This window comes from Oncorhynchus mykiss, chromosome 2, assembly GCF_057628025.1.
Source record: "Oncorhynchus mykiss isolate SJ-2025 chromosome 2, ASM5762802v1, whole genome shotgun sequence".
NCBI lineage: Eukaryota > Metazoa > Chordata > Actinopteri > Salmoniformes > Salmonidae > Oncorhynchus > Oncorhynchus mykiss.
Genome location: NC_143023.1, coordinates 98,741,867 through 98,756,366, shown reverse-complemented (window position 1 = coordinate 98,756,366; position 14,500 = coordinate 98,741,867). Strand labels below are relative to the sequence as shown.

At 43.0% G+C, this 14,500-nt stretch overlaps 1 protein-coding gene across 2 annotated transcripts in view; it reads left to right on the top strand.

The window, feature by feature from the left end:
• Positions 1-9,432: 9,432 nt before the first annotated feature.
• The window catches only part of LOC118943874 (tetraspanin-18B), a 123,176-nt gene continuing 118,108 nt past the window's right edge, over positions 9,433-14,500 (top strand). Inside the window, exon 1 of one of the 2 annotated variants that reach the window (XM_036960365.2) lies at positions 9,433-9,775. The gene's annotated coding sequence lies outside the window, so the exon portion shown is untranslated. The remainder of the gene's footprint in view (positions 9,776-14,500) is intronic. The other variant, XM_090213753.1, reaches the window with a different exon arrangement.

Here is a 14,500-nt window from a genome sequence, read left to right as displayed (position 1 = left end):
CCCAGTCTCCCTCCCTCCCAGGCTCCCTCCCTTCCAGTCTCTCTCCCTCCCAGTCTCCCTCCCTGCCAGTCTCACTCCCTCCCAGTCTCCCTTCTTCCCAGTCTCCCTCCCTCCAGTTTCCCTAACTCCCATTCTCCCTCCACCAGTCCTCGATCCCAGTCTTCCTACCAGTCTCGCCCCCAGTTTCCCTTTCAGACTCCCTGACCATAAATGTGTCTTGTCTACATGATCAATCATCAATCATATACTGTAGACCCATTACTCAGCTGTACAAACCAAACCCAGGGTCTATTGAAACACACATGACCAGAACATGGCAGTAGACCAGGCTCTTTTCTGGCCCATATCGAGCGGCTGGCCAATTAGAATTCCGCTTTAAAAAATGAAGTTGACATAGACTACACACACAGAGACACACACACACACACACACACACACACACGGTAAATCGGTAAACATAATAATACATAAAAATATGTTATGTCCTCGCTGTGGAAAATGAAAACCCCAAATTAAATGGAAAAGGAGCAGAATTCCATACGAAACAGAAATGGATAATTCTCCAGCAGTTAATCAGATTTCTGGGTCTGGATAAGGAGGAGGGGGGAGGGAGGGGTGGAGAGGGACGATGAGGGTGAGGGGACGGAGTAGTGGAGGTAGATGAAGGAGGATGGAGGTGGATAGAGGTGGATGGAGGTGGATGGAGGTAGATGGATGAGGATGGAGGATGATGGAGAGAGGATGGAGGTAGATGGAGGAGGATGGAGGAGGATGGAGGTAGATGGAGGTAGATGGAGGTAGATGGAGGTGGATGGAGGAGGATGGAGAGAGGATGGAGGTAGATGGAGGAGGATGGAGGAGGATGGAGAGAGGATGGAGGTAGATGGAGGTAGATGGAGGTGGATGGAGGTGGATGGAGGAGGATGGAGAGAGGATGGAGGTAGATGGAGGAGGATGGAGGAGGATGGAGAGAGGATGGAGGTAGATGGAGGAGGATGGAGGAGGATGGAGGTAGATGGAGGTAGATGGAGGTAGATGGAGGTAGATGGAGGTGGATGGAGGAGGATGGAGGAGGATGGAGGTAGATGGAGGTAGATGGAGGATGGAGGTAGATGGAGGTAGATGGACGTGGATGGATGAGGATGGAGGTGGATGGAGGGAGGATGGAGGTGGATGGAGGAGGATGGAGGTAGATGGATGGAGGTAGATGGAGGAGGATGGAGGTGAATGGAGTTGGATGGAGGTTGGATGGAGGTTGGATGGAGGTGGATGGAGGTTGGATGGAGGTTGGATGGAGGTGAATGGAGGTGGATGGAGGTTGGATGGAGGTGGATAGAGGTTGGATGGAGGTGAATAGAGGTGGATGGAGGTGAATGGAGATGGATGGAGGTGAATGGAGGTGGATGGAGTTGGATGGAGGTTGGATGGAGGTGGATGGAGGTTGGATGGAGGTGGATGGAGGTTGGATGGAGGTTGGATGGATGAGGATGGAGGAGGATGGAGGAGGATGGAGGTAGATGGATGAGGATGGAGGAGGATGGAGGTAGATGGAGGTAGATGGAGGGAGGATGGAGGTAGATGGAGGTGGATGGAGGAGGATGGAGAGAGGATGGAGGTAGATGGAGGAGGATGGAGGTAGATGGAGGTGGATGGAGGAGGATGGAGGAGGATGGAGGTAGATGGAGGGAGGATGGAGGTAGATGGAGGTGGATGGAGGAGGATGGAGGAAGATGGAGGTAGATGGAGGGAGGATGGGGCGGCAGGGTAGCCTAGTGGTTAGAGCGTTGGACTAGTTGGACTAGTAACCGGAAGGTTGCAAGTTCAAACCCCTGAGCTGTCGTTCTGCCGCTGAACAGGCAGTTAACCACTGTTCCTAGGCCGTCATTGAAAATAAGAATTAGTTAAATAAAGGTAAAATAAAAAAATGGAGTTGGATGGAGTTGGATGGAGTTGGATGGAGGTGGATGGAGGTGGATGGAGTTGGATGGAGGTGGATGGAGGTGGATGGAGGTGGATGGAGGTGAATGGAGTTGGATGGAGGTTGGATGGAGGTGGATGGAGGTTGGATGGAGGTGGATGGAGGTGGATGGAGGTGGATGGAGTTGGATGGAGGTGGATGGAGGTTGGATGGAGGTTGGATGGAGGTGGATGGAGGTGAATGGAGGTGGATGGAGTTGGATGGAGTTGGATGGAGGGTGGATGGAGTTGGATGGAGGGTGGATGGAGTTGGATGGAGTTGGATGGAGGTTGGATGGAGGTGGATGGAGGTGGATGGAGTTGGATTGAGGGTGGATGGAGTTGGATGGAGGGTGGATGGAGGTGGATGGAGGTGGATGGAGGTGGATGGAGGTGGATGGAGGTGGATGGAGGTTGGATGGAGGTGGATGGAGGTGGATGGAGGTGGATGGATGGAGGTTGGATGAAGGTTGCCATAGCATACTCATTCAGTAGATGCTGCCCCATCTTTATGGCGGAGACTGACAGAATGATCTCACCAGACAGAGACACTATTTCAGAGTCCAGGCTATATTCAGGCTCTGATCTAGTCTGGTCTGGTTCTCCGTAAGGGGATCCAGATGCTGTATCCTACCCTGCGCCCAGAAAGAGACACTGTGGCAAGGCCAGACTGCACGACTTCCCTGGGTCTCATCTTGGAGGGGATCCAGGAGGTGTCTCCTGCCCTGCTCGCCAAGCCGAGAAAGAGGCACTGTGACATGGACAGACTGCACCACATCCCTGGGTCTCCTCCCTCCTCCTGGAGCCGTGGAGAGGGCAGGCATGACGTATGGTGCATGTCCCACGGGCACTGTCTGATGCCCCCTGACAGAATGAGGCTGCAAGGGGGAGTGTGTGTGTGTGTGTGTGTGTCTGTGCCTGTGTGTCTGTGTCTGTGTGTGTGTGTGTTTGTGTTTTGATGGCGTGTTGGGGCATTAGGGGTTGTGTGTGCAATCACATACTTTCTTTAATGAGGTAGCATGTGGTAAGAGATGCTGTGTGTGTGATTGAAGTGTGGGCTGGTGAAATGAGTGTTTGTCTGTGGAAGAATGTGTGTGTGTGTGTGTGTGTGTGTGTGTGTGTGTGTGTGTGTGTGTGTGTGTGTGTGTGTGTGTGTGTGTATATATATGTGTATGTATGTATATATTAGAGTGTGGACATCAATGCTAGGATTTTATATTCTGCTTATAGTGTTCAGTAGGACTGCTAACCTAGTTGTCATTTCTGTTAAAAACTATTTTCTCAGGTTTAAAATTTCCACTGCACCGACAGCAAGACAATTGTCAAAGTTGAATGCTTTATACCTTGTTATAAGTATGTATGAGCCTGTATAATGTCTCATAAGCCTTATCATATCTTAGGCCTATGTCTCTCTATGGATTAACATTTAAACGGAGTAAACTTGACGCTACCCATTCCTGTCGCGAGATCATTTTCGTCAGCAGCCGCTGAATAGCATAGCGCCACAGTCAAATAATATTACTAGAAAATATTCATATTCATGAAATCACAAGTGAAATATATTGAAACACTGCTTTGCCTTTTGTTAATCACCCTGTCATCTCAGATTTTCAAAATATGCTTTACAGCCGAAGCAAGACAAGCATTTGTGTAAGTTTATCGATAGCCTAGCATAGCATTATGCCTAGCTAGCAGCAGGCAACCTGGTCACGAAAATCAGAAAAGCAATCAAATTCAATCGTTTACCTTTGATGGGCTTCAGATGTTTTCACTCACGAGACTCCCAGTTAGATAGCAAATTTTTGGAGCCGAAATAACTCTGTTAGTTCTTCACGTTTGGCTGAGAATTATAGACTATAAACTATCTAGGCTAGAATATAAGCTATTTAGGCAAGACAATAAGCTATTTAGGCTAGACAATAAATTATCGATGCTAGACTAATCTAGGATAGATTATAAACTATCTAGGTTGAAATATAAACTATCTAGGCTAGACTGTAGTCAATCTAGGATAGATTATAAACTATCTAGGCTAGACTATAAATTATCTAGGCTAGACTATAAACAATCTAGGCTAGATTATAAACTGTCTAGGCTAGATTATAAGATATCTAAACTAGACTGTAAGCTATCTAGGCTAGACTGTAGGCTATCTAGGCTAGATTATAAACTATCTAGGCTGGTTTATAAGATATCTAGGCTAGACTATAAACTATCTAGGCTAGATTATAAGATATCTAGGCTAGACTAAAATATCTAGGCTAGATTATAAAATATCTAGGCTAGACTATAAAATATCTAGGTTAAACTATAACTATAACTATATAACTATTTAGGCTAGAGTATAAGCAATCTAGGCTAGACTATAGGCTACATAGGCTAAACTATAAGATATCTAGGATAGACTATAAACTATCTAGCCTAGACTATAAGCTATCTAGGCAAGACAAAAATTATCTAGGCAACACTATAAGCTATCTAGGCTAGACTATAAGGTATCTAGGCAATACTATAAACTATCTAGGCTAGGCTATAAACTATCTAGGCTAGATTAGAAGCTATCCAGGCTAGACTATAAACTATCTAGGCTAGACTATTGGCTATCTAGGCTAGACTCTTGGATATCGAGGCTTGACTATAAGCTATCTAGGCTACACTATTGGCTATCTAGGCTAGACTATAAGCTAGCAAGGCTAAAATACACACTATCTAGGCTAGAGTATAAGCAATCTAGGCTAGACTATAGGGTACCTAGGCTAGACTATAAGATATCTAGGATAGACTATAAGCTATCTAGGCTAGACTATAAGCTATGTAGGCTAGACTATAAACTATCTAGTCTAAACTATAAACTATCTAGGCTAGACTATAGGTAATCTAGGCTAGAATATAAGCAATATAGGTTAGACTATAAACTAATTAGGCTAGATTATGAGAAATCTAGGCTATACTATAAACTATCTAGGCTAGAATATAAGCTATGTAGGCTAGACTATAAACTATCCAGGCTAGACTATAAACTATCTAGGCTAGATTATGTACTATCTAGGCTAGACAATAAGCTATCTAGGCTAGACTACAACATATATATAGGCAAGACTATAAGATATCTAGGCTAGGCTATAAACTATCTAGTCTAGACTATAAGCTATCTAGGTTAGACTACAAGCTATCTACGCTAGATTATAAACTAACTAGGCTAGACTATAAGCTATCTAGGTTAGACTATAAACTTTCTAGGTTAAACTATAAGCTATCTATGCTACATTATAAGCTTTCTAGGCTAGAATATAAGCTACCTAGGTTAGACGATAAGGTATCTAGGCTAGACTATACGCTATCTAGGCTACACTATAAACTGTATAGGCTAGACTAGAGGCTATCTAGGCTAGACTATAAGATATCTAGGCTAGACTACAAACTATCTAGGCTAGATTATAAACTATCTAGGCTAGACAATAAACTATCTAGGTTAAACTATAAACTATCAAGGCTACACTACATACTATCTAGGCTAGACAATTGGATAAGTAGGCTAGACTATTGGATAAGTAGGCTAGACTATAAGCAATCTAGGCTAGATTATAAAATGTCTAGGCTAGACTATAAACGATGTAGGCTAGACTATAAACTATCTAGGCTAGATTATAAACTATCTAGGCTAAACTATAAGCTATCTAGGCTAGACTATAAACTATTTAGGCTAGACTATAGGCTATCTAGGCTAGTATATAAAGTATCTAGGATAGATTATTACATTTCTAGGCTAAACAATGAGCTATCTATGCTAGACAATAAACTAACTAGGCTAGACTTTAGGCAATCTAGGCAAGACTATAAGCTATCTAGACTAGACTATAAGCTATCTAGGCTAGACTATAAATTAAATAGGCTTGAATATAAGCTATCTAGGTTAGACTATAAGCTATCTAGGTTAAACTAAAAGCTATCTAGGCTACACTTTAAGCTAACTAGGCAAGACTATAAGCTATCTAGGCTAGCCTATAGGCTATCTAGGCTAGATTGTAAAATATCTAGGCTAGACTATAAGCTATCTAGGCTAGACTATAAACTATCTAGGCTAGAATATAAACTATCTAGGCTAGACGATAAGCTATCTAGGCTAGACTATAAACTATCTAGGCTACACTATAAGCTATCTAGGCTAGATGATAAACTATCTAGGGTAGATAATAAACTATCTAGGCTAGACAATAAGCTATCTAGGTTAAACTATAAGCTATCAAGGCTACACTATAAACTATATAGGCTAGACTATAAACTATCTAGGCTAGACTATAAACTATCTAGGCTAGATTATAAACTATCTAGGCTAAACTATAAACTATCTAGGCTAGACTATAAGATATCTAGGCTAGACTATAGGCAATCTAGGCTAGACTATTGGCTATCTAGGCTAGAATATAAACTACATAGGTTAGACCATGAACTAATTAGGCTAGATTATAAGATATCTAGGCTAGACTATAAACTATCTAAGCTAGAATATTAGCTATGTAGGCTAGACTATAAACTATCCAGGCTAGACTATAAACTATCTAGGCTAGATGATATACTATCTAGGCTAGATAATAAGCTATCTAGGCTAGACTACAAATTATCTAGGTAAGATTATAAACTATCTAGGCTAAACTATAAGCTATCTAGGCTAGACTACAAGCTATTTAGGCTAGACTATAGGCTATCTAGGCTAGATTGTAAGATATCTAGGCTAGACTATAAGCTATCTAGGCTAGTATATAAAATATCTAGGATAGATTATAACATTTGTAGGCTAAACCATGAACTATCTAGGCTAGACTATAAACTAATTAGGCTAGACTATAGGCAATCTAGGCAAGACTATAAGCTACCTAGACTAGACTATAAGCTATCTAGGCTAGACTATAAACTATCTAGGCTAGACTATAAACTATCTAGGCTAGACTATAAACTATCTAGGCTAGACTATAAGCTATCTAGGCTAGACTATAAGCTATCTAGGCTAGACTATAAACTATCTAGGCTAGACTATAAGCTATCTAGGCTAGACTATAAACTATCTAGGCTAGACTATAAACTATCTAGGCTAGACTATAAGCTATCTAGGCTAGACTATAAACTATCTAGGCTAGACTATAAACTATCTAGGCTAGACTATAAACTATCTAGGCTAGACTATAAACTATCTAGGCTAGACTATAAGCTATCTAGACTAGACTATAGACTATCTATGCTAGACTATAGACTATCTAGGCTAGACTATAAGCTAACTAGGCTAGACTATAAGCTATCTAGGCTAGATTATAAACTATCTAGACTAGACTATAAGCTAACTAGGCTAGACTATAAACTAACTAGGCTAGACGATAAACTATCTAGGCTAGATTATAAACTATCTAGACTAGACTATAAGCTAACTAGGCTAGACTATAAACTAACTAGGCTAGACGATAAATTATCTAGGCTAGATTATAAACTATCTAGACTAGACTATAAACTAACTAGTCTAGATTATAAACTATCTAGGCTAGACAATAAACTATCTAGGCTAGACTATAAACTAACTAGTCTAGATTATAAACTATCTAGGCTAGACTATAAACTATCTAGGCTAGACTATAAACTATCTAGGCTAGATTATAAACTATCTAGACTAGACTATAAACTAACTAGTCTAGATTATAAACTTTCTAGGCTAGACGATAAACTATCTAGGCTAGATTATAAACTATCTAGACTAGACTATAAGCTAACTAGGCTAGATTATAAACTATCTAGGCTAGACGATAAACTATCTAGACTAGACTATAAACTAACTAGTCTAGATTATAAACTATCTAGGCTAGATTATAAACTATCTAGACTAGACTATTGACTATCTATGCTATTACTTTTTACTGTTCACTTCAAACACAGCCCAAATTAAAGAATGGCCCTGCCTGTTATTGACAGCGTGGTCACTGGCTGTGACTGAGTAAACACAGAGTTTACACCTCTATTGTTTACACCTCTAATGAACAGGGCTATACATCTAAGGAACCATGGAGGCAGTAGCCCTAATTGCACCCGATTCCCTATATAATGCACTGCTTTAGAGAAGGACTCTGGACAAAACGAGTGCACTACATACAGCACATAGGGAATATAGTGAAATTCAGGACAAAACTTTACTCACTGCTGTGTTTCCTCTCAGGATTAATGTGATCAGTCACTGATTGGCTGAAACAGTCCACTGACCATGGTTCCGATGCTGCTGATTGGAGGAAAGCCAACAGACACACACAGAACACATAGTGAACTTTGAGATAAATACCACAATGGACCCTTTTTTTGTGTGTGTAAGACTGGGGGGAGGAGGGTCTTCTAGTTAAAGGACCTCTGTCCTCTCCGTGCCCTGTGTTTTAAACACCAGACAGCTGCTAATACGCCCTACACACGCTCACACACAGTTGTGATCATGATCATTTTCTGGTCCAAAAAAATGTGGGTGAGTAAAAAACATACTTTTTCAGCCTTATTTTGAAAGTGTGTCTGCAGCTGCCCTGTTTGATCCATTGCTCAGGCGCCTACAGATGTCGGCTTTTAATTTGATCCGGTTTAATACAGAAGGAAAAATAATCCTGTAGCAATGGGATAAGTGAATTATCATGTGGATTATAATTAATGGCCAGTTTTTGTAGGGGTTGATACATTTTACGATAGGGCAAATCACGTCTGAAATGTTCAAGTGGAAATAACAAACTTTACACGCCTTTTTAAACCTTGAATAGACTACAAGTTTGCATTTCCTGCTTTGCATGAACATTCTCATCAACAAAAGAGTGATCAAATTAAGATACTACATCTGTATACACACATGCACAGACACACACACATATACACACATATGCACAAACACACATACAGAACGCAGGAAAACACGCACACACACACACACACACACACACACACACACACACACACACACACTCTCTCTCTCTCTCTCTCTCTTCTAATTTAACTCAAAACCCTGACAATTTCAGTCTGTATTCAAATGTTCTTGTTTGGTTTGGGCTAGTAGAGAATAATACATACACACTATAAAACAAGGGGTTTGGGGGTATCTATCACAGATACATGCCACATGGAATGTCAGTGTCACGACCTTCTGAGACAAGTCTCAAGACCCACTTATCTTGCTCTCCCATCTGTAGTAGATTCAGTGACACGAGGGGCTCCAAAAAAACACTTGTCACCCCAGCCTCGTGCTCTCTCCACCCACTAAAGATTTTTTTTCTTCTTGTGTTTATGGGGAGGTGCATTTTCTTTGGAATTTTTGGGGGGATAATTAAACTGCATTTAATTAATTCAATATACGTTCTTACGGTCCTTTCATCTGTGCAATGTTATTATTATATTGATCACCGTGTTCACCATCTAATTCAAAAGAGTAAATGAGTTAGGTGGAGGCGTGGCCAACTAGGCTGAGTGCCCGCCCCTGGGGGCTGAACCACCGCCTGGACGGATCGGTGCTTTACAGCGTGCGGTATGGTCTGGGAGTTCCGAACAAAACTGTTTGTCTACGGATCTCTTTTACTCCGCTACAAGACTGCGTGACGAAATTGGTGCTATAGTTATCCGCGGCTAATTTATTAGCTGAAGACTGAAGTCTAAAGGCTTGTTGTTCTTTCCTCGGGCACACATCTCAAATCTAGCTGTTTCTTTCTATCTTTATATTGTTTTTCCTGCACTGATTTAAATCTATATTCTGACATATTTTGTGGAGAGAACACCATAGAGCTAGCGCTGAGGTTCTGGACAAACCTGCAGTTTTGAGGTAAGAATAGTCAATGTTACCTACCAAGTAAGTCGCGTTAGTCTTTAGAGCACTACGTTGTTAACCTATTCAATTTGAACCAACTCCGAATGTGTAATAAATCGATGATGGGAAAAACGCGAAGTGATGGAGAAAACAAATTATGGGAAAATCTATTACGTAAACAATGTTGTTACCTCGCTTCTAAGTTTGCCACGGAGTTTCTGTTGAATGGTTGGCTATAACGTTGAAACATGAATACAATTATTACATTGTTATTCATGTGTTATTAACTGACTGTGTTGTGTGCACTGTTGAGTACGATATTTTGTTTTGGATATTGCTTGGGTTAGCCTACAATGGACTAATGCAGCTGTCCACTATTGTTATAGTTTACTCAAGTAAGATTGATTTTATACCGTGGGTATGCACACTTGATTATACAACACAATATTTATTCAATGATTTTAATACGTGAAAGACTATCGATTCAATGGATTGTCGGTATTGGGCAGAGGAAATCTTTGAACGTTCGTTTTCATAAATGTATCCCATTTTGTTCTGTCGAACATCGTCCAAGACTGTTTATCAACTAATATTAGTGGAAGTCATTAGGTTTGGGAGTATAAAGCCTGTGGAACTTTTAACTATCGATGTTGTTTTAGCCAATGCATTGCAGCATTTTTCAAGATATATATAGCCTGTTGTCAGGGGTGCATTATATTAAACACAATGTATAGCCTACTTCCACACTGTTGACTAAACTAACGATAGGCTACATTCATGTGGAATGTTCATTGCATGTATGATGCTAACATGTATCTTGCAAGATACATTCACATTTAATCTCTTTAAACACCGTTGACAAACTGCATTTACCAGTTAGCTTGCCTCTCTGTGGCGAGAGAGAGAGAGAGAGAGCGGACTGCCGACATTGGAGAGAGTTGAAAGTCAAAAAGTGGATGTATGTCAGTCAACTCAGTCAGTCTTCAAGCTGACATCTTTCCCACTCGAAGTGACAGCAGGGAACGCTCGCTGCCCAGGGGTCCCGTCACAACGGAGGTTTGTCTCCCACGCCGTGCGGGGTCACCAGATGGGAACGTCTCGAGCTGTCTCAGTTGGATGCACCTTGGCTCTAGGGCAGGAGTTTACTGACAGTTAACATTAATCACATAATGGAACCATGTGGGAGTCCACCTTTCCATTAGATATTAGCTGGAGTACAGTATGATAGTAGAGAGGTTTCAGCATCGTCCCGGGTTTGACCGGGGTAGGCCGTCATTGTAAATAAGAATTTGTTATTAACTGACTTGTCTAGTTAAATACAAATAATAATACAATTAAAAAAATGGCATCGAAGAAGGGTTATTTTGAAATCTCAAGATAACTGTCCCTGATGACAATGCACACATGAATGTCAGGTATTTGTTCATTTCCCCTTTCAAATGATCCCTATAAACAATGTGTATAACCACACACCATTATATCTCTCTATTTATTATACTGCACAAGCCAGGGAGTATAGGGTTTCAAAACATGGAAGCTGCCTGGTCATAGATTAGCTACTGGCCTGGGGCGCTGAATTGTCCCATTCCATTGTTGCTCTGTATAAAGAGGTTTGCTGCTGCCTGCACTTGTTGTATAGCTGCCATAGAAATACCACCTGTTCTAGTCATTCTATTTCTACAAGTTTAGCGCTCCATACTGCAGGGTATGAACCCAACAAGATGGAAGATAAATACGTATTCTACCTCTCACTGGCTCTGGCTGACTGGCTCTGCCTGACTGGCTCTGGCTGATTGACTCTGGCTGACTGACTCTGGCTGACTGGCTCTGGCTGACTGGCTCTGGCTGACTGACTCTGCCTGACTGGCTCTGGCTGACTGACTCTGGCTGACTGACTCTGGCTGACTGGCTCTGCCTGACTGGCTCTGGCTGACTGACTCTGGCTGACTGGCTCTGCCTGACTGGCTCTGCCTGACTGGCTCTGGCTGACTGGCTCTGGCTGACTGACTCTGGCTGACTGGCTCTGCCTGACTGGCTCTGGCTGACTGGCTCTGGCTGACTGACTCTGGCTGACTGGCTCTGGCTGACTGGCTCTGCCTGACTGAGTGATTGGCTCTGGCTGACTGAGTGACTGGCTCTGGCTGACTGGCTCTGGCTGACTGGCTCTGGATGACTGGCTCTGGATGACTGGCTCTGGCTGACTGAGTGACTGGCTCTGGCTGACTGGCTCTGCCTGACTGAGTGACTGGCTCTGGCTGACCGGCTCTGGCTGACTGGCTCTGCCTGACTGAGTGACTGGCTCTGGCTGAGTGAGTGACTGGCTCTGGCTGACTGGCTCTGGATGACTGGCTCTGGATGACTGGCTCTGGATGACTGGCTCTGGATGACTGGCTCTGGCTGACTGGCTCTGCCTGACTGAGTGACTGGCTCTGGCTGACTGGCTCTGCCTGACTGAGTGACTGGCTCTGGCTGACTGGCTCTGGCTGACTGGCTCTGGCTGACTGAGTGACTGGCTCTGGCTCTTTCTCTCAATTCAAGGGGCTTTATTGGCATGGGAAACATATGTTAACATTGCCAAAGCACGTGCAATAGATAATAAACAAAGTGAAATAAACAATACAAATTAACAGTAAGCATAAATATGGGTTGTATTTACAATGGTGTTTGTTTTTCACTGGTTGCCCTTTTCTTGTGGCAACAGGTCACACATCTTGCTGCTGTGATGGCACACTGTGGAATTTCACCCAGTAGATATGGGAGTTTATCAAAATTGTGTTTGTTTTCGAATTCTTTGTGGATCTGTGTAATCTGAGGGAAATATGTGGCTCTTATATGGTCATACATTGGGCAGGAGGTTAGGAATTGCAGCTCAGTTTCCACCTCATTTTGTGGGCAGTGTGCATCTCTCTCTCTGTCTCCCTCCCTCCCTCCCTTTCTCCCCCTCTCTCTCTCCCTCTTTTTCTCTCTTTATTTTCTTCCCAAATCAGGGCTACTAACCCTATCTCTAATATCTGGGAGCTAAATGGTTTGAAAGGGGAGAGAAATATTCACACTTACACACATTGCACATTGTTCCCTGTATGTGTTGCGACCGGGTGTATTTGATTTGGCTTGTCAAAGAAAGGAAATATAGTAGTGTGTTGATGGTAGAACAGCTGCCAACACACACACACACACACACGCACACACACACACACACGCACACCGTACACACACACACACACGCACACGCACACCGTACACACACACATGCACACGCGCGCACGGCGTACACACACGCACACCGTACACGCACGCGCACGCACACACACACACACACGCACACCGTACACCGTACACACACACACACACACACTGTACACCCGCCTATTCACATGGGAAATTATGTGTTGCCCGGATCTAGAAGTTATGTCCACAGGAGAGAGAGCCTTTACATACTTATTGAAGAGATATTGTGTTGTTTAATCAAGTGTGCATACCCCAGTATAAAATCAGTCTTACTTGAGTAAACTATAACAATAGTGGACAGCTGCATTAGTCCATTGTAGGCTAACCCAAGCAATATCCAAAACCACACAACGCAGCCAGTTAAAGGGATCTTCTTCTTAGTCAAATGAACTCATGAATACCATTTGTATGTCTCTGTGTGCAGTTTGAAGGGAAGTTGCTAACTAGCGCTAGCGCAATTGCTAACTGGCGTTAGCATAATGACTAGCGCGCTAGCAGATACCGAAAGACTTCCAGTCATTGCACTAATGCTACTTGGCAATTGGCTTGCGAAACGGACGTATAACTTCCTTCATACTGGATGCAGAGATGGTATCCACCAGTTCATCTGACTCCTGAAGCATCTCTTTAACAACACAATAATAACACTGTAATAATAGCCCACCGTTCAACAGCCTGTGGCAAGCGATGGAACAACATTGTTTACATAACTCACAAAACAATCATTATACTTGTCTAATAACATGCACACACACACATAGCCAGAAAGAGACAAGGAAATGGGCCGATGTGTATTCTCTGTCCCCACCCAATCTAGATCCAGGTCTGGATAGAAGATATTGAGGTGTGAAATGCCTATGGCAGAGCCTCCTAGTCCCTGGCCCTGCTGCATTCAGGGGATGACAGTGTGCTCTGCTGCCTAAATGTCACTCATTAAAGTGATTAAATGAATCAATCTGCGGATGGTTCCACATGGTGGGATTCAGAGCCTCTCTCTTTCCCTCTCTCCGCTCTCTTTCCCTCTCTGCTCTCTCTTTCCCTCTCTCCGCTCTCTTTACATCTCTGCTCTCTCTTTCCCTCTCCGCTCTCTCTTTCCCTCTCTGCTCTCTCTTTCCCTCTCTCCGCTCTCTTTCCCTCTCTGCTCTCTCATTCCCTCTCTGCTCTCTCTTTCCCTCTCCGCTCTCTCTTTCCCTCTCTGCTCTCTCTTTCCCTCTCCACTCTCTCTTTCCCTCTCTGCTCTCTCATTCCCTTTTTCCTCTTTCTTTCCCTCTCTCCGCTCTCATTTCTGACTCTGCTCTGTCTTTCCCTCTCTGCTCTCTCTTTCCCTCTCTGCTCTCTCTTTCCCTCTCTGCTCTCTCTTTCCCTCTCTGCTCTCTCTTTCCCTCTCCGCTCTCTCTTTCCCTATCTGCTCTCTCTTTCCCTCTCTGCTCTCTCTTTCCCTCTCTGCTCTCTCTTTCTCTCTGCTCTCTCTTTCCCTCTCTGCTCTCTCTTTCCCTCTCTGCTCTCTCTTTC